Source organism: Lepidochelys kempii, chromosome 13 (genome assembly GCF_965140265.1).
Source record: "Lepidochelys kempii isolate rLepKem1 chromosome 13, rLepKem1.hap2, whole genome shotgun sequence".
Taxonomy (NCBI): Eukaryota; Metazoa; Chordata; order Testudines; family Cheloniidae; genus Lepidochelys; species Lepidochelys kempii.
In genome coordinates, this window is record NC_133268.1 from 18,350,555 (window position 1) to 18,371,308 (window position 20,754).

Here is a 20,754-nt window from a genome sequence, read left to right on the forward strand (position 1 = left end):
GAGGACTTCCCTGCAATCACTCCTTCCAGCTGCTGGGTGCTGCTGTGGTGCCTGGCACTGTAACTGAGAATAAAGAGGCTTTCTTCTGTGCTCTTGATGCTCTGTCCACCCAAAAGACCACACACACACACCCCGCTAGCACCCATGCTACACGGAGGAGAAGGAGTAGGGTCAGGAGGCAGCACATGGATACTACCAAAGGGAGACAGAGTGTGGATGGAGACTAGAGCACACTCCTCTACAGAACTCCTAATTGAACCCAGCATTCCCGAGTTCGCTGTCTCTTCTGCTACCAGACAATAGTTCTCAAGAGTATGTGTCTCAACCCTCTCTAGTAGCTGGTGCACACAGACAGGATAACAGCATACTACTAACAGGTTTCAGAGTAACAGCCGTGTTAGTCTGTATTCGCAAAAAAAAAAAAAGAGTACTTGTGGCACCTTAGAGACTAACCAATTTATTTGAGCATGAGCTTTCGTGAGCTACAGCTCACTTCATCAGATGCATCCGATGAAGTGAGCTGTAGCTCACGAAAGCTCATGCTCAAATAAATTGGTTAGTCTCTAAGGTGCCACAAGTACTCCTTTTCTTTATACTACTAACAGTCACTTCATGTGCTCAAGCGGTAGAGGTCTGTTCTATGGAATTAAATGTCCCAACCTTGACGACTCATGTGGGGAGTCAATATGATTCCACATGATAGAAGTTTTTTTTCTTTAAGCAAATTGAAAAAACAAATTACATTCAAAACCCTATGTTAAAAGAACAGGAGTACTTGTGGCACCTTAGAGACTAAAATTTATTTAAGCATAAGCTTTCATGTTTTGTTGGTCTCTAAGGTGCCAGAAGTACTCCTTTTCTTTTTGCAAATACAGACTAACTTGGCTGCTACTCTGAAACCTGTTAAAAGAATGTTAATGTTTGCAAACTCAAATACGCATAAACCAGGAAATTCCAGAATGAAGGCTGATGGTGAAAACTTAATTCAGCGCCACTGTACATATGCATGATGATTAAGGCTAAGATTTTGTCAAGGATATTTTTAGTAAAAGTCACGGACAGGTCACGGCTTTTGTGAATTTTTCTTTATTACCTGTGACCTGTCCGTGACTTTTACTAAAAATATCCTTGACAAAAACGGGGATCTACGGTTCCCCACACAGCCTGCAGTGGGGCAGTTCTGTGGCACTGCCAGGGCCAAGAGCTGCGGGGGTTCCTCCGCCACCCACAGGGGCCGCCAGAGGTGGCAGGGATACCTTGCAGTTCCCAGCCCCCACAGGCTGAAGTCATGGAGGTCACTGGAAGTCACGGATTCCATGACTTCCGTGACTAAATTGTAGCCTTAATTATGATACAGTCTTTAAATAAATGATCATATACTATATTTTCCATAGGATTCCTGCCTCAGGTAGTGCACAGAATGGACCTGTTCTGGGAATTAATCAAGATTGTGTAATGGACGAAGTCATTGTCTGTATGACTTGCATCATTTTTGCAGAAGTTGAAAGCTATGTAGTGAATGCAGCAAGTGAAAGGATGGTCTTGAGGTTTAGGGAGTTGAATGCTGCCCTGGAGAACTGGATTCTATCCCTGCCTCTGCCACAGTTCATACAGGATACCTGGCAGGTCACTTCAACCTAAATTTTCACAGGAAGGCACTAATAGATTTTTTCTTCATTTTACTGGTGCCCAACTTAAAACCCTGGGGCCAAATTTCCAGAAGTCAAGTCCTCAGAATTGTAACTGGACCTATGTTTGAACATATAAAGTGATGTAAAAATGCTAAGAACTCTTTGGGGAAAAAATCAGGCCCTACAAGCCCTCAAGTTGTGAATCCAAAATTAGTAGATACTTTTGAGAATTTTAGCCTGCAAAATGGAAATGGTGAAACCACCACCTCATCTGACAGGTTTATTGCAATGGTAAATTCAATACAATTTGTGAATCACTCAAATATTAGACTGAGAGCACCAAAAAAAAAAAAAAGCCAATGGGGAAATTAATAATTTTATATTCAGCTCAAGGCAATAAAGATGGCATATGGTAAAAAAGATCTGGATCAACACAATGAATAATGAAGATAAAAAGAAATATTGAACACCTCCCTATTCAGAGAAAACTGTTCAACTTGTGCACTGAATGAGGTGGGGATGCCGTGGAGAAAAAAGTTATTATGATCATGACATTTAAGGTTGTATCATAATGCACATAGACAAGGTGGCTGAATTATGGTTACAGTAGCAATGTTAATTCTGGCATTTCCTAAGTTTTGCACCTAAATATGTTTAATATATTTTTGTCACAGGAAGAGCTGATAACGATGCCTATAATTAAGGTTGCCTAAAAGTTTCCACTGTAAGCCCCTGTTTTCAGTTTCTTAATAGCTTTGCCAAATTTTAATCATTTGCACTGAAATTTTCCATGCTTTCTTTCTGCCTCTGCTGTAAAAGTTTGCTGTTTTTTTTTTAAGAATCAGCTAAACTGTTTAGCTGTTTCAAAAAATGAAATTGGGGAAAACATTTTTAAAGCATTGGCAAAAGTTTAGTCGGAGAGTTGCCTTCTGAAACAATTAAACATTTGGAACAGTCAGTCTTTGAACTTCACTATTTGCATATGCTCAGTATAGCTTCAGAGGTTTGCTACTAAAATCTCTGAACATTCCATCTGCAATGAGCCTGCTCCCAGTGTCCTACAAGAACTCTGTACATACCAGGTACACTGAGGCCCCAACTTCTTTGTTAGGCACAGATATAGAGCTTGAGATATAAATAATGTACAGGCTAGGGAGACTGAAGGAACCCATACATTCTAGTCTCAGCTCTTCCACTGACTACTGGATAGGTTCCCAGGCTGTAGGTCATGATCCCAAATGGGGTTGCACCATCAGCAGATGGGTTTGTGGGTCTAACGGACCAGGTCCAGACCATGAGACTATGCTGTCTGCCCCCAAATGTCTCCAGATTTGCTCCACTAATGCCACATCAGAAAAGCCCCATTTTGATCTACAAATGCCTTTTTTCAATAAAATTTAAAGTCTTATTATATTTTTCAAACAGACCATTGGACATTGAAAAGCTAGAAGTAACAGGCCTGGCCTACACACAAAAATCTGCTCAGTAGTTATGCTACTCAGGGCTGTGAAAAATGTCTTGCACACCGTAATTAGATCGACCAACCCCTCAAAAAAGTCAAAGGAACACATAGAATACATACTAATTACTTATGCTAAACTATCTGTTTGATCTTGTATTTACTGTGATACCCTTGTACCTTTCCCAGACCTGAAGGAGAACTCTGTGTAGCTCAAAAGCTTGTCTCTCTCACCAACAGAAGTTGGTCCAATAAAACATTATATCATCCACCTTGTCTTGCTAAAATCCTGGGATTGACACACAGCTACAACACCACTGCATATATACTTATTTCTGGCATTTCTTAACTTTAAATTGCTTGAACTTGCATCATTAATGTTCTTTCAAAAGTAATTTTCTAAATGTAATATTACATATAAGAACTCTGTCGAAAAGCTCTCTATGAATAAATCACATTCTGGACAGTCCATGAAGTCTTACAAATGAACACTAATCTTTACTTTTCCCAATTACATATTTTGTGGGAAATCTGTGTCCAAAACCCTTTTTTTCAAATCTGTTGTCATAAATTATTACATTTTCAATAATAAAAGAGTACAAAGGCTATTAGATTATCTTCAGCTGCATTGCTGCTCCCCAAAAAGAAGGCCAAATTGGATCATCATAATCAAGTAAAGATGGTACTAGTTTCTCTCTCCACGGTACATTAACAGAATATTTTAAATAATTTCTTGAGATAAAGAACTATTTCTGGTTTAAAAATTCCCCTACTACAGAATGATAATTACAGTATTTACCAAGTATATAGTCTGCTAAAATGTATGAAGTAAGAACACAAAAGCCTTAAAATAGATACAATTTTGTTTTGCATAGTGACAGGTTTCAGAGTAGCAGCCGTGTTAGTCTGTATTCGCAAAAAGAAAAACAGTACTTGTGGCACCTTAGAGACTAACAAATTTATTTAAGCATAAGCTTCTGTGAGCTACAGCTCACTTCATAGGATACATTCAGTGGAAAATACAGTGGGGAGATTTATATACATAGAGAACATGAAACAATGGGTGTTACCATACACACTGTAAGGAGAGTGATCAGGTAAGGTGAGCTATTACCAGTAGGAGAGCGGTGGGGGGAGAGGGGGAGCGGAACCTTTTGGAGCGATAATCAAGGTGGGCCATTTCCAGCAGTTGACAAGAACGTCTGAGGAACAGTGGGGGGTGGGCAGGGGAATAAACGTGGGGAAATAGTTTTACTTTGTGTAATGACACATCCACTCCCAGTCTCTATTCAAGCCTAAATTAATTGTATCCAGTTTGCAAATTAATTCCAATTCAGCAATCTCTTGTTGGAGTCTGTTTTTGAAGTTTTTTTGTTGAAGAATTGCAACTTTTAGGTCTGTAATCGAGTGACCAAAGAGATTGAAGTGTTCTCCAACCGGTTTATGAATGTTATAATTCTTGATGTCTGATGTGTGTCCATTTATTCTTTTACGTAGAGACTGTCCAGTTTGACCAATGTACATGGCAGAGGGGCATTGCTGGCACATATCACATTGGTAGATGTGCAGGTGAACAAGCCTCTGATAGTGACATATCTATTCAGGGGACACCATCATAGGGCCTAATCACATCAGCCACACTATCAGCATTTATAACAGTGTTAAATTTTTTAAAAATGGGTTTTTTTTTAATGGGAGGGGAGTTTGCACTCAGAGGCTTGCTGTGTAAAAGGGATCAGCAGTACAAAAGTTTGAGAACCACTGAACTAGGATAATGGAAGAAATCTTCCATTGACGTAGCTACCGGGGCAGTGGATGGTGGTGGTTAACCTAACCTACCATGATCAGGACATGATAGTTTTCACAGCCCTGAGCAACATAGCTAGGTTCACCAAATTTTTAAATGTACTTTTACTTCTAGCTTTTCTATGTCCAATGGTCTGTTTGTAAAATTTATTGGGCACTTTAATATAACAAAATCTGAGACCAGAAGCTTAATATTAAGAATCCTACAATGGACACAGTATAATAAAAACTGCTTAAACAACCACTGGGGGGTGGGGGAGAATCCATGGACAAAAAGTGGTCATAAAAATAACAATGGCACTATTCAAACACTGGTGTTTGTCTTCAAAACCTTTCAAAAATTACACTATCCATGATTATTAGTACAGAAATTTCATGCCATTTTAAGAGGATTTGGGGTCATACTGGAAGTAAGTACAAGAGGTCAATGGCTGCTGAATGGGTCACATCCTTCCTCTACCAAATGCCAGAAATGTTTGTAATGTTTTGTTCCAGACCCAGTTGTTTCCTTATTTGTATATAAATGGCTAAATAGTTACATAATTTGACAACATTAGGAAGCAATTTTATACATTTTTATAAACTCTGCAGAAGAAGTGTCAGGACAGAGCTACTGATTATTTTTTATTCACTGCATCTTTAATACTATACAAATGTGTCAGCTAAACTGCATTTTAGGTTAAACAAAACCCTTAGGTGAGGAACAGACTGTTAGCAAATGAAACATATGTTATAATAAATGTTCATGGAAGAGTTAGTCATCACAAATTTAAACAAATACTGTCTCCTTTTGTTAGATCTGGTATATCAAGCAGAGTTTCCACTTTGAAACTGAAGATTAACATCACTATCTCGTCACATGTTATATCTAAAAACAGGTTATATATATTCAATTTCGGTGTTTCCTAGTCATGCTAATTATCAATTTAACATCATATTAGAATCACAGGGCAATTCGCTGAAAACATACAATACTGATTGTGCACTAGTGTCATTCATAAATGTTTCTCCATGCCACAACAGTTAAAGTACCTCAGTGTGGATTACAATTCCTCATGTGACTTTTTCTAATTTGTCATTAGTATACTGTATTCAGTTAATTAAATAAACATCTGCCAATATGGTGCTTTACAAGGAGAATAGGATGACAGGATTCCTACCCTAAGGATCTCACATTGTCTGGCCCCATCAACACAAGGGAGTTTTAGCAAAAAAACTAATTTCCACTAATGCTACCACTGGTTCAGCTGCACTGGTGGGAGATCTAGCAAACGCATAGCTGTAGCAGCTTCAGGTCTTTTTGTTGCATTGTCAGTTAAGACTGATTTAGCTAACACTGTGATAAAAATGGTATAAGCCACTGGAGCCTTTTACTCTAGGGCTCCAGCCAGTGGGCTTTTGTTTTGTTTTTTAAACTTCCTTGCAAAGATACAGGCTATAAATAATAGGGTATGCAAATGTTGGTGTGGGTGAATGTAGAAGGGAGAAGAGAACGAGAAATCTATTAAGACAGAGACAAGTTTTAATTTATTAAACTACTTATCAGGTACGCTAAAACTCCTGAATTAAAAGTTATGGAGCCGACAGTCTCAAGTCTTGTTGCAATTTTTTATATTTTCTAGGAAATGGTTTCTAATTTTTCCACTCCAAGTAGCTGTCATAATGTGATTAAGCATACTGTTTTCCTGTTAAACCAGCCAGGCAGAAAAATGTCTCCAGCCAAACAATAGCAGCAAAAAAGGTGTGAACTATATACCCCTCTTCCCCACTACACACAATTTGCCTCACTGTGGTTTTAAACTTCAAAGCATAGTTGTAACCATTTCAGTGCTAAATTACTGAGAAACTACCAAGTCAAAGCATTTTTAAAATATCCCTTTTATGCTCAAACACTTCACCCAAATCACAAATTACTCCATGATGGCTGTTTGCTGAATATTTTCCGAGACACATTGGATCATTCTGTATATGCTGGAAGAAGACTGAAATTTTCCTTGTCCATTTAGCCTTGGCATTTTCTCATTTTGTTTCACAACCTCCCCTTCCTCTCTGTCCATGTCTACACTACCAGTTTTTGTTGGCAAAAGTAATGGCGACACCCAAAAATCGCAATCTCATGTTCACACTTGCTCCCTCTGTCAGCAGATTGCATCCACAGTGGGGGCACCATCATCGACAGTGTGAGCATTTCACTGTGGGTACCTATCCCATAGTCCAGCTTGACACCTTCTGTCGCTAGCTGTTGTGGGAAGGTGGAGCGGATCGCGGTGCATCTTGGGACCTGGCTAAATGTCCTGTGATGCATTGCTTTGTGACCCAATAGTCCATGGGCTTCTGGCTTTCTTTCATGGCGTTTTTGCAACAGCTATTCTCTGCTGTGCAAACCGGCATCTTTGTGGGAAAGGATGGATCCTGCACTGCTCTCCTATGCTCTGTTAACGGTCATGAAGACATCACAGATGGCAGTGCAGTTAATCGTCAAGTTCCTAACGGAAGACGACGTTCAGGCACCAGGCATTTTGTGTGACATGGATAGGAGCAACTTTAGATTGCTTTTGGCATTCACAGAGCACCTGCATAGGGTACACTGTCGCTTTCTGGTTTGCAAAACAAGCACTGAATAGTGGGATCGCATCATTATACAGGTGTGGAATGAAGAGCAGTGGCTATAGAACTTTCGGATGCGGAAAGCCACCTTCCTGTAACTGTATGCGGAGCTTGCCCCAGACCTGCTGCGCAAGGACACCAGAATGAATTCGCAAAAAGAAAAGGAGTACTTGTGGCACCTTAGAGACTAAAAAATTGATTTGAGCATAAGCTTTCGTGAGCTACAGCTCACTTCATCGGATGCATTCAGTGAATACATTGAATGCATCCGATGAAGTGAGCTGTAGCTCACGAAAGTTTATGCGCAAATAAATTTTTTAGTCTCTAAGGTGCCACAAGTACTCCTTTTCCTCTTGGTAGAGAAGCACATGGCAATTGCTGTGTGGAAGCTGGCGACTCCAGACTGCTACTAGTCAGTCATGAATCAATTTGAAATGGAGAAGACCACCGCTGGGGCTGCATTAATGCAAGTGTGCAGGACAACTAATCACATCTTGCTACGAAGGACCATGACTCTGGGAAATGTGACTGAAACAGCAGACTGTTTTGCAGAAATGGGGTTCCCTAATTGTGGAGGAGCAATAGTTGGAACACTTATTTCAATTTTGGCACCAGATGACCTTGCGACAGAGTACATCAATAGGAAGGGGTACTTCTCCATGGTGTTGCAGGCGCTTGTGGATCACAGAGGGCGTTTCACTGACATCAACGCATGATGATCCGGGAAGGTGCATGATGCACACATGTTCAGGAACACTGGCCTGTATAGAAAGCTACAAGCAGAGACTCTCTTTCCAAACCAGATGATTACAGTGGGGGATGTTGAAATGCCCATTGTGATCCTGGGAGACCTGGTGTACCCCTTACAGCCTTGGCTCATGAAACCTTACACGGGACACCTGGACGGCAGTAAGGAGCAGTTCAACAACAGGCCGAGTAGGTGCCAGATGACAGTTGAATATGCCTTTGGCAGATTAAAGGCATGCTGGTGATGGCCTTTATGGCAGACTAAGCCTTAATGAGGATAATATTCCCATGGTCCTAGCTGCGTGCTGTATGTCACATAATCTCTGTGACACTAAGGGTGAAAAGTTTGCTCAGAGGTGGAGCGCTGAGGCAGACCGCTTGGCCGCTGATTTTGAGCAGACACGTGAGGAAATGAGCACACACTGTCCCCGGGGGGCAGTGGGGGGGAAGAAGGAGGGCAGGGAGACTGTGCCACATGAGGAAATGAGCACACACTGTCTCGGGGTGCAGCATTCTATGGGGGGGAAAAATCTAAAATTCTCCCCCACTTTTCCACAGGTGGAAGTTATTCTAGCAGACCTCTCACTGCAAAGGGTAAGCAGGGAAACGAGGGTACATCTACTCCATGCTTGTGGCTTCCGCCCTGCTCCCTATGCTGCTCACCTATGTGCTGCTTTGGTCCCTGCACAAGTGATTGCCGAATGGTGTGGGAAAGTTTCCTACAGTGGGGGAAGGAACAAAGCTGCTCTGCCATGGAACCTTCGGCAGAGGATTGCCGAGTACCCCCAGGAAACTTTTTTCAACTTAACTGATTTCCAATGAACTCACGTTAGTTCACGTTTGTAAACATTAGTCTGGACCGCCCACCCAGGGCTGACAGCTGGAGCTCTTTAAGAAAATAAAATAAAAAGTCACATAGCTCGCACCTCCATTGACACATTCCTGTGTCTTCCTTAGGAGACCTGCCCCATAGTTTGAGAATTGCTGCTCTGGAGGGACAGTTGCCCCCCAAATCTCAAGTATACATAAAGGGGCAGGGAGGAGGGCTGAGATGCTCCTGAGGGATAAAAGCCTCCCCAGATTGCAGCACATATGGGAGGAGAGCAGACATGACATGCAGGGAGAGCACGTGGGATCATGTGCCACCCCCCCCCCCCCAGTTGCTGATTGGCTTGTATTGACTATGCTCGCACAGACTGAGCATGCTCAGTAACATCTACTGAAGGCACTGCCCTCACTCTGCCTCCCATCCCCCACTATTGGCAGGTACAGGTAGTCTCTGGAGGGAGAATGTGGGGCTGACAGGTACCTCTGCCTCTAATCCCTTCCATTTAGCCTGCTATCCACCTCCTTGTCACCCCTCCCAGTGTCCCACTCTCATTCCTTGTCCTGACCAGAGCCCCCAACTACTTTGACTTCCCCACCATACATCTCCATTTCTCCCCCCTGCCCAGAATTTTCTCTTCCCTCCCAGCAAGCATTGGTATGTGTGGTTAATTTTCTTTTCAAAAATAGTTTGAGCGCCTTCTGGATTTTCTGCCTGACTAAGATTACATTTCTCCTAAATAGCCCCCACCCCAAAACAAAGACCTTTGGCAGAAGCAGGGTATAGCAACATGCCTATTTTTTCCCCCCTGATTTTTGCCAGTGTCCAATTTACAGCACCTGTATGTAGGGTTGCCAACTTTCTAATTTCTGAAAAACAGACACTACAATAGGAGCTCTGGAACTCCCCCCCAGCTCACTCGCTGCTCTCCCCCCTTCCCTTTCCTCATTGTCACTTGATCCTCCCCACCCAGGTTTCATGAATGCCAAAGAAGCCTATTTAACATACAGAATGCTATGGTATGGTGAGGTATGAACCACACAGTGTGCAAAACAATTAGAGAGTTTAAAAAAGTTTTTCTGGTATTACTTTAGTAAACTTCCACTTTTAAAAAAGCCTTATACCAGGGTGTACACTACAGACCTATACGTTGCTCAGGACTGTGAAAAATCCACACCCGAGTGACAGTTATACAGACCTAACCCCCTCAACCCCTCCCCAGGTAGACAGTGCTACGTTGATGGGAGAATTTCTCCATCGACTTACCTACCACCTGTCGGGAAGGTAAATTAACTGCACCAACAGGAGAAACTCTCCCATTGGCATAATAGTGTCTTCACTAGTGCAGCTACACCACTGTAACACTAAAAAGAACGAGGAGTACTTGTGGCACCTTAGAGACTAACAAATTTATTGTAACACTGTACACGAAGACAAGCTCTTAGTTAAAAGTCCAACTGCACAGACCTCAGAGAATTAACTAATATATTTGATTTCTGAACTCCTAATCACATGTTTTATTCCCCAGGAGCAATGTAATATTTGATGAGAGATTAAAGATCAATAAGTTATTTCAGCTAAATAAATCAATTCTATAGTTTCTGTATTAAATGCTAGTATTTATTCACAACAGGAACTTTAGCTAAACTATTCAGTTACCCAAAACTCTGACCAAGTATGTGAATAAAATTAATATTTTAGAATATAACACTCTTACTATCTATGAAATCAACCATTTTTGTACTAAATATTTTAAGCATGCAAATAAAAAATCCCTGTTCACTAAGTAGCAATTGCTATCTAATTTGCAACTAAAGAGCATGAAACAACAAATAAAAAGTTACATGGTACTCATGCAGCCTCAAGGCCTGAGGATACAGGTCAAACCTCCCAAATAAAAGATTTAGACTCCCCCTTGGTTGAGATTACAAGAAAAGAGACCAAAGATGAAATTAAGATACTCTTGGAATTCAGAGTTTCCCCTGTACCACTGAACTAAGTGCATGACTCCACTAGCAATCCTGCTGTAAATTCTGAACACCTTCTGGGGACTTGAGAAAACTCCTGCACAGACATCTGTTCTGAGAAGTATTTGACTTGGATGAGCACTTCACTAGCCCACACCAGTCAAAGTGGTAAACGACAAACCTTCCAGACATCTTAATGCTCCAGATAAGCATAGAAAAAAATTAGGTCTTGAGAGAGTAGAGCAAACACTTAGTATAGAGGTGAGAAAGGTCATTTGTAGAACTTTACACACACACAAAATCAATCTCAGTACATAAACAGAACAAACCTAAAGATTCAGTGATCCAGCATTGACAGATGGTAGCGCAGCAGACGCCCAGAAACCTAGATGTCTTAAGACAATAGCAACCTTGGTATCTTCTAAGTCTTAGACATTTTCAGAGCCAACAAGTGGTACAGCAATGAATATAATTCAGTATGCACTCAGGGGTGACTGTTAATATAAGCCTCGGAATGCTCTTCCAAGGTCTCAGTGCTCAGGGTATCTCAGCAGCCAAGGGCATCTGTGTTAGGAATTCAGAGCCAAATGAGGTTGTTCTAGGTTCTATTGGGCCTAAATTAAATATCCACAAATTCTGGGCGTAAAACTATAGCTAGATATCACTTTTCAGTCATGTTATGAGATCAGGCTAAGAGGCACAGATCTAAGAGTATCAACTCGGGATATCCCAAAAGATCAGGACGCTATGGTGCCATTTATTTTAAAAAAAACACACCCACACAGAATGAATGACGCTTGGCTCCCAAAGAGATCCAGGGATCCCTCCATTGCTTCAATTGTGCTGGGACCTAAGCACCAAATCCAGATTGATCCAACAGTACCTAAGGACCTTGTGCCAGACTAGGACTGCAGCACAGCATCAGCAGTGCCAGAACTGCAGTGCCAAATGAGGCTGACCTGGAGGATCCAGAAACTTCAGTACTAAATAAGTCTACCCAGACCAATATAGGGACCTCAGCACTAAATTTGGTCAAGTTACTTCAACAGTGCCAAGATCTCCGTGCAGAATCAGGTCATTCTGGGGGCCTCTGACCTGAATCAGGTTGATACAATGACCTCAGTGTCACTCTATTGATGCCAGGACATTGACACCACATTGGGTTCCTTTGGTCTGCCTAAAGCCCTTGGCACTGGATTCACACAGAGAGAATGTGGCTTTCTCTGGGCAAAAAGCAACTTAGGCTAGTGGATATCAAAAGTTAATCCTGGACAATTAAACAGCCCAAGCCCTGCGAGCCTTAAGCCAGTTGGCACACGCCAGCTGTAGGTGTCTAGCTGCTGTGTAGACATACCCTCAAAGAACTTTAGCTGTCCAGAGTGATAACCAGGTGTGTTATTTCCTACCAAGAGAGAGAAGTCACCCCCTGTAGGACTGTTGCATGGTTGAAATGGCAGACACCTAGAATGGAGAACAGGCACCATTTTGTTTATAAATAAAATTAAAATAAACCAAGCACCACCCATGCCAAAATTCACGTATAACTCATAATCTCTCCATATCCAAAGCATTCTGGCTAAATAAGGCATTCAGTCTTCTTCCAGTGTTCAGCTTATGCCTTTAAACTAGTTTATAGCTTAATGTTAACTTAAACAGCACCATATAGCCAGTCCTCAAACCAGAAGAACAGCAGATGTCCAAACAATTTTGCCATTTCTCCCTCTCTCAATCCTGCAGGTGTTTTAGTCCTATTAAAAAACAAATTGAGTTTTGCCCAGCTGCTTGTATTGACTGGTAGAAAGGAGGCCATGCAAGCAGATATTAAGGGAAGAACTGCATAAATCTGTCTCTAATATTTTCTTTTGAAGTATGCTCTTTTAAATATCCTTGGTTTTACAAATGCAACACCACATATGCTTCACTTGCACAGTCACCTAGATATTGTACTTCAGCATTTGCTGGTATGTCTGTATTTTTATTATTTATAACCTGAAACATCAAGAAAGCCACCTAAAGCATGAGGGCAACTGCAGACCAAAAGTTTCTGCTATGTTATTAACTCTTTGTTACTGAAACACTAGAAGTTCACAATCAAGAGTGGAAATGAATGCTCTTTCTACTAATGGAGGTATTACATCTAAGAAATTCCAGTTCACAATCTTGTCTCTCTCTGGTTAGGGTTGTCAGGCATCCGGTTTTCAACTAGAATGTCCATTCAGAAAGGGAACCTGGCAGCTCCGGCCACTAGAAGTCCAGTTGACAGCACAGCGGGGCGAAGGCAGGCTCCCTGCCTGCCCTGGCTCTGCACAGGTCCCGGAAGCCGCTGGCATGCCCGGCTTCTAGGTGCATGGGCGGCCATAGGTGCTCCACACACTGCCCCCACCCGAGTGCCTGCTCCCAGCTCCCATTGGTCAGGAACCACAGCCAATGGGAGCTGCAGGAGCAACACCTGTGCGCACAGGCAGCGTGCAGAGTCCCCTTGGCCCTCCACCTCAGAGCTGGACATGCCAGCCGCTTCTGGGAGCCGCCTGAGGGTGGGAGCCGCCTGACTGGAGCCTGCAGCCCAAACCCCAACCCAACCCCTCCCAGAACCCACACGCCAACTTCCTGCCCCAGCCCTGAGCCCCCTCCCACACCTAAACTCCCTCCCAGAGCCTGCAACACATATCCCCTCCCACATCCCAAAACCCTGCCCAGCTTTGAGCTCCATCCCAAGCCCCTGCCCCAGCCCTGAGCCCACCCCCCTTTGTGGCCACACCGAGCCCTCACCCCCTCGCACACCCCAACCTCCTGTCCCATCCCAATGAAAGTGAGTGAGAACAAGTAACAGAGAAAGGGGGATGGAGTGAATGGGGGCAGGGCCTGTGAGAAGGGCAGTAGGACAAGGGTGTTCAGTTCTGTGCCATTAAAAAGTTGCCAACCTTATCTCTGGTAGCTATACTTCAAACTGAATAGGCACAGAGGTGTAAAATCAAAGGGAACTGAGAAGTATAGCGAGCAGGAGGGGACAATTATCTTCCTTCACCAAATACAAAATTTGTTCTAAGTCTTTCATAGACTAAAAGTTAAGTATTAGGAGAGATGGTTATATCTTGCCATTTAGTATTAAGTTGAATTGTTATAGTGAATTTAATAATCAGTGTTCATGAAGTTATATAGCTTGGTAAGGGACACGCTGAACAATTAGTCTGGAAAAGGGGAGCATTGTGCCAGTTTGTGTAAAGCAATATGCACTAGTAAACTTCTATACCAGCTCCCAATATTCACTTTAAGTGAGAAGGGGTAAGAAGAATATTTATTAAAAGCAAATTAGAATTCAGGTAAACACTGAAAAAGAAACACACCTAATATGAAGTCAGTCCACCTTCACTTAAAGATACCACACAACCTATTGTATCAAAAGAAAAACATGGCTATGAAACTAACACTTTTATTACAGTACAGGAACCCCAAAGATAATAGGTCTCTTCCACAATGGAGTACTAAATTAGGTAAATGCTGTGCAATAGGATGCTTTAGGACCTTGCATGGAAGACCAATCATTTCTTAACTCATGCTGATCAGTGGGAGCATATTCACTCCAATGTAGCAAGGTAGTAAGCTACGTAACAAATATGAGAACTAGACAGAAGGGAAAAAAGGTTTTGTTTTTAAAGAGAATAGGCCCTAAAAGTGACTACTTGGTGTGAAAGTTGAAACATACAACTACTCCGGTCTCAGCTGTGTTTGTTTTTAAATCAGAGCTGTCTGAGAGGAATGTGTTAAAGAAATTGCAACAGCCAAAATTTTTAAACTCAAGTCTTTATATAGGCACCTGCCGATTTTCCACAGTCTTCAACAAAGTCTTCACCCGCCCCCTCCCACTTTTGAATGTTAGCTAAATTAAGGCTCTTATTGAACAACTTTATTTTAGGCACAATATAGAAGCAAAGTCGATCAAAAGTACTTCCTGGGAGTTGAGAGTACTCACCACTTTGCAAAGAAAGTCAGGGCCTAAACTTATGTGTAAAAATATAAATATATCAGTACAGGTAGAAGAATGGGGGCCCAAGCCTATCAGGTTTAAGGCCTATAGCTATACATGCCAAATTTAGTTTATAACCGTTACATCAAGAATCTAGCAATGCAATCCAGCCTCAATACATTTCTTTTCACTGAGGGGTTTTCCTTCCTTGGAGACAGCATATACCCAATATGAACACTTAACTGGCACTTCATGCAGTGTAGTAGTATTTTGGCTGTTTTAACATCTGATCTTGACAGCATGTTAGAGTGAGCAACATGAGAGAGGAAGAATTCCTAGAAATAGTCCAGAGATCCAAAGCATCTTTTTTTTTTTGGGGGGGGGGGGGGGAAGGACAGGGCACGCCACAAATGTTACATGATGAACCATGAACTGATGCGGGTTAGGAAGAAGTCTCAGAAGTTATTTCATTCCAGGGTTCTGTCACCTCCCTCTAAAACATGTGGAACTAAGATACAGACTATTTCCCCACCCCCCACTATGGCAACTTTAGTTAAATGAATTTTTCAGTGTAGAGAGCATGCTAAATATATAAAAAAGGGTACTTTAACTTCGTATGGAGTAACCTGGTCTGCACTAAGTAGATGTTAATTATACTCCAATATAGATAACAGCTGTCAAAGAAATTTCCCACATATAAGCAGGAAGTTCCCAGAACTATAGTCCATGGAACACTGGTTGGCAGTCAGCTGAGAAAGTGTAGGTGCCGTAGTACTAGCTGCTCTCCATTTCCAGATTAACCAGGATAGGGTTGAGCTTTTCCTTCCCTGTGCGCTCTGTGTGTGAGAGAAATTAAGAGCAAGAGGAAGTAGTCTAAACTGTTTCCATAAGCAACATTTATTGCATTACAACCAGCTAAAGAAATACTACTTTCCTGTGTAAGCAATTGCTAGAGCAGACAGATAGTTGTCATAAGTCTCACAGCAGGAGGAAAGGTAGCCCAAAGTCTTTATATTAAGACCTGACCGACAGAGAAGAGTGAGAATGCCCACTGCTGATCTCATGTTCTGCTTAAAGTATTTTTTTCTAATGGATCTGTCAGCCAGTCAGTAAAAGAGGGCAGATTAGATAATAGCCAAATGGTAATATTGCAACAATTCAGGTTTCAAAGTTTAGTTTTAACAAATGGCCCCTATTCTAGGCATACAGCCAGGCTTAACCCACAATATAGGGGTGTAAAAAGCAGAGAAAAAATGGCACATAGCTACAAATAGTAATGACATGAGAATTCCTAGAAATCTGAAAGAAAAATGTGTTCAGATAATAGTGTGATTGTATCAATACCCATAGCACAGGATCAGCTTAACAGAACAGTAGGAAAACCTTTATTCACAGATATCTTGTGTTTTGTGCATGTGACTTAAGAGCCAGTTCTATATAGTCAGGTTAACCAAATGTTAAACAGGGAAACAGAAATAAGTTGTCTTTTTTTTTGCAATTAAATATCTATTGTATTGCTCTAGTTTAGTAAAATCTGCAGCTGTTGAACATTTAAAAAAAGACTCCATTAAAAATGTTAACTACCTGTACAACAGAGAAGCAAATACAGCTTCTGTCTGGTTTGTCAAGCCTACCATGAGAGGCCAGCATTCCCTTTAGAAGAGTTCTGGGTTTGCCAAGTGATTTTAGCTTAGTCTTTCTCCAGGAATGTTTTGTTAAGCCAGGTTAAAAAGATGTTATGCCTTTGTATAAGCAGTCAAAGTAGTTTAAATTGTGACACACCAACCTTTCCTAGTCTAGATATCTCAGAAGTGTTCCAGCTCACTGTATTATTTTCATATTATTTAGACTACAGGATAGATTAATCATCACTTACCCCTAAATAAGGACATGCTTCCCTCTGAAAGTATCAGAAGTTGGTGGATAGTTGCTTCTACAGAAGTAGGTGATTTTGTTTTTAAAGAGCAGCATAATTGCTTGTTAAACTACACTGGTAGGAAAACCAATGTTATTCTAGCAAGTTAAGTGTGTATTTTTAATCCTTTAAACATCTATACCAAGTAATTTACCATAAACTTAGTGTTGTTGCTTCCTTGTGTTAGCAGAGAATCAGGTACACAGCCAAGATAACCAAAATGGTCTTGTCACATTTCTCTCGGAGGATTTGATTTTCAGCCTAATGGCCAATACATTTTCCTCAGAGATTTTGTTGTGGGTCTCCTCTGCTCCAGTACTCCATAAAAGGTGATGGTTGGACTAACAGATCATCTTCACAGGTACTAAAGAAAAAAGTGATCCCTGACCAAATGTGAGGGGGAAACATATTTTAGCAGAGCAGACAGTTTAAGATCTACATTCCCAATTAAGTGCTCAACATTAGACAGAAAAGTCTGTTAAGACCCACTCTTTCCTCTTCCATTATCGAGTGATGAAACTTCTACTCCATTCTCTAATCCCACTCACAGGAGGCCTCCAGCAGAATTTAGAAGAGACTATATTTCTGCTATTTAAGGCAGACCAAAATTGTCATTATATCCTGTTTCTTTCAAAAACTTCTAAACACCTTTTCAAAAGATCTTGCCAGCTAACAGGCCAGACATTTGTAGTAGAACAAGTCTCATCTTCCAGGGTTTGTTGGGAGGACTTCTTGGGGCTGACATACTCTGTAGCTTTACTGAAGTTGTGGTTGTGCGGTCTCTAACAGAGGCCTTTTCTTTTTTCAAAAATTTGTTCAAGTATTAGAATTAGACCCAGAAGTTTGGACTAAAATCTGAATAAAAATTCCCTCCTCCCAACAATGCATTTTCACTAATAAGGTTGTTCAGGCCTTGTTATTTCTGAAAATTTCGCATGGTTTTTGTATAGAAACTAGGGCTGTTCAATCAGAGTTAACTCACATGTTTAACTCAAAACTAACTGCAATTAAATTTAATCACGATTAATTGCACTGTTAAACAATACCAATTGACTTAAATATTTTTTTCTACATTTTCAAATATATTGATTTCAATTACAACAGTATTTTTGATTACAAATATTTGCACTGTAAAAAAAATTGTATTATTCTATTCACCTCATACAAGTACACTATCATGAAAGTTGAACTTACAAATGTAGATTGTGTGTGTTTGTTACATAACTGCACTCAAAAACAAAAAAGTCCACTCAGTTCTACTTCAGCCAATTGCTCAGACAAGCAAGTTTGGTTACAATTTGCATGAGATAATGCTGCCTGCTTCTTGTTTACAATGTCACCTGAAAGCGAGAACAGGCATTTGCATGGCACTGTTGTAGTGGGTGACACAAGATGTTTACACGCCAGATGCATGAAAGATTATGTCCCTTTGTGCTTCAAGCACTATTCCAGAGAACATGGGTCCATGCTGATGACTTGTTCTGTTAGAGAACAATCCAAAACAGTGCGGATCCGACGCATATTCATTTTCATCATATGAGTCAGATGCAGCCAGCAGAAGGTTGATTTTCTGTTTTTGGTGGTTTGGGTTTTGTAGTTTCCACATCCGAATGTTCCTCTTAAGATTTCTGAAAGCATGCTCCACGTCTTGTCCCTCTCAGATTTTGGATGGCACTTCAGACTCTTAAACCTTGGGTCGAGTGCTGTGGCTATTTTAGAAATCTCACATTGGTACTTTCTTTGCGTTTTGTCAAATCTGCTGTGACAGCACTCTTAAAGCTAACACATGCTGGGTCATCTGAGACTGCTATAACGTGAAATATATCTGGCAGAAAGTGGGTAAAACAGAACAGAAAACATACAGTTCTCCCCCAAGGAGTTCAGTCACAAATTTAATTAACGTGCATCAACAGCGTGGAAGCATGTCCTGTGGAATGGTGGCCGAAGCATGAAGGAGTATATGAATGTTTAGCGTATCTGGCACAAATACCTTGCATCACTGGCTACAAAAGTGCCACACAAACACCTGTTCTCACTTTCAAGCGACATTGTAAATAAGCAGACAACAGTATCTCCTGTAAATGTAAACAAACTTGTCTGAGCAATTGGCTGAAATAGGACTGAGTGGACATGTAGGCTCTAAAGTTTTACATTGTTTTGTTTGAGTGCAGTTACGTAACAAAAAAAGGTACATTTTTAAGTTCAACTTTCATGATAAAGTGATTGCACTACAGTACTTGTACGAGGTGAACTGAGTACTATTTATCATTTTTACTGTACAAATATTTGTAATACAAACAGTGAGCACTGTACACTGTTGTAATTGAAATCAATATATTTGAAAATGTAGAAAAACATCCATAATACTAATAGTATTCTATTATTAACAGTGTGATTAAGTGCCCAATTAATTTTTTAATTGTTTGATAGCCCTAATAGAAACAATTTTGCAAAAGAGACTTATTTGAATAGTTCTAGTCAATCATTCCCAGTCACCAATGTCTAAACATGTATTTCTAGAACAGGAAAAACTGCCAACCATTTCAGGTCTTTATACACCAGAAAATTTATGTCACTAATTCTGCTTTAACATAGCTCTACAGCAAGTTTGATTGGTTAGAGGGAAAAAAGCCATCTTTAACAAACTTCTTACTAACTTCTGCTTTGTACCTCCCACCCGCAGAAAGATATTCTGAAATGAGGAACTGCAGCAATAAAACTGTCAGTTACCAGTGTATGAATTGGAATATAGCTCTCTGCTGATATTAGCATAGAATAAGTAAGCAAACACTATAGGGAATATGCCACAATGACCATGTTAACAAGGTGCAGTTTTTATCCAAGTCAATATTTTTTTTTAAATAGCCTTACTTTTTACTAAATGTTTAACTAGATTTTTGCAACGCTAATGTTTGCAGGTTAGGGTTGTTTTTGTTGGGTTTTTTTCTTTAAGAGTCTCCTAGCCATTTCATTCTCAATTAAGAAACTTCCAGAATAATAAATCTCAACCCTTCACAAAACTCTTCATTCAGTTGGCCATTCTGAGAATTCTCCTCCTTTAGTTGCCTCTGAATCTCTTGTGCACTGTTCAAGTTTTACAGGTCTTCCTCTGACTAGTAAGTTTCAAGATTTAATCCTCTGAACTAGAATATAAGAGCAGCAGTGTCTGTTTACACAAGTTTCACATATACAACTGTATTGTTGATATTCTGTAGCTAGAGAAACTATTGTGTATATTGAAATTTCACACAAAACATCTCGCTCATATACTGCAGTGGTGTTCAGAAGAAAGATACAAAGCTGCTTTAAACCATCAGTTTCCTTCCCATTTCTCATATGGAATCACTTTGACAAGAGACACTTATTAGCTGATATAGTAGGTTTTCTGGAAAAAATATCAACTTGGGTTCTTGATGCAACACTGCGGAAAGAATGAATTATACTATTTGACATTTCTCCTCTATTACTTTTCCTTGGCTGTTCTCCTGGCACAGTCTCCACAGACAATAAGAACTGCTAGAACATCTGCTCCCTCTCTCTGCCTGGTTTACCCAGCATACGAAATACACACTTGAAACACCTAAATTTGACAAAACTAGAGAGACAGCAGCAGAAAGGCTAGAAAGAATTCAGGAACAGAACAAGAATCAGATAAATCAATAAAGAATACTCAAGAATAGGTGGAGAATGAAGTAAATTTGGGTAAGCAAGAGATAGTGATGCTTAAGAATTAGGATCTACTGTTCAGCAACTAGTTTAGAATAATTTAAGTATTTAGATCCACACAGATTTGACTGATCAGAAGAATTGTAAACCCTTTCTGGGGAAAAAG

The 20,754-nt window shown here is 40.7% G+C and overlaps 1 protein-coding gene across 8 annotated transcripts in view; it reads right to left on the reverse strand.

Annotated features, from left to right (window-relative positions):
• Positions 1 to 20,754, reverse strand: part of NCOA3 (nuclear receptor coactivator 3) — a 168,674-nt gene that overhangs the window by 121,821 nt on the left and 26,099 nt on the right. Inside the window, exon 5 of one of the 8 annotated variants that reach the window (XM_073309494.1) lies at positions 17,077 to 17,305. The exons of the other annotated variants lie outside the window; for them this stretch is intronic. The gene's annotated coding sequence lies outside the window, so the exon portion shown is untranslated. The remainder of the gene's footprint in view (positions 1 to 17,076; positions 17,306 to 20,754) is intronic. 8 annotated transcript variants of the gene reach the window in all.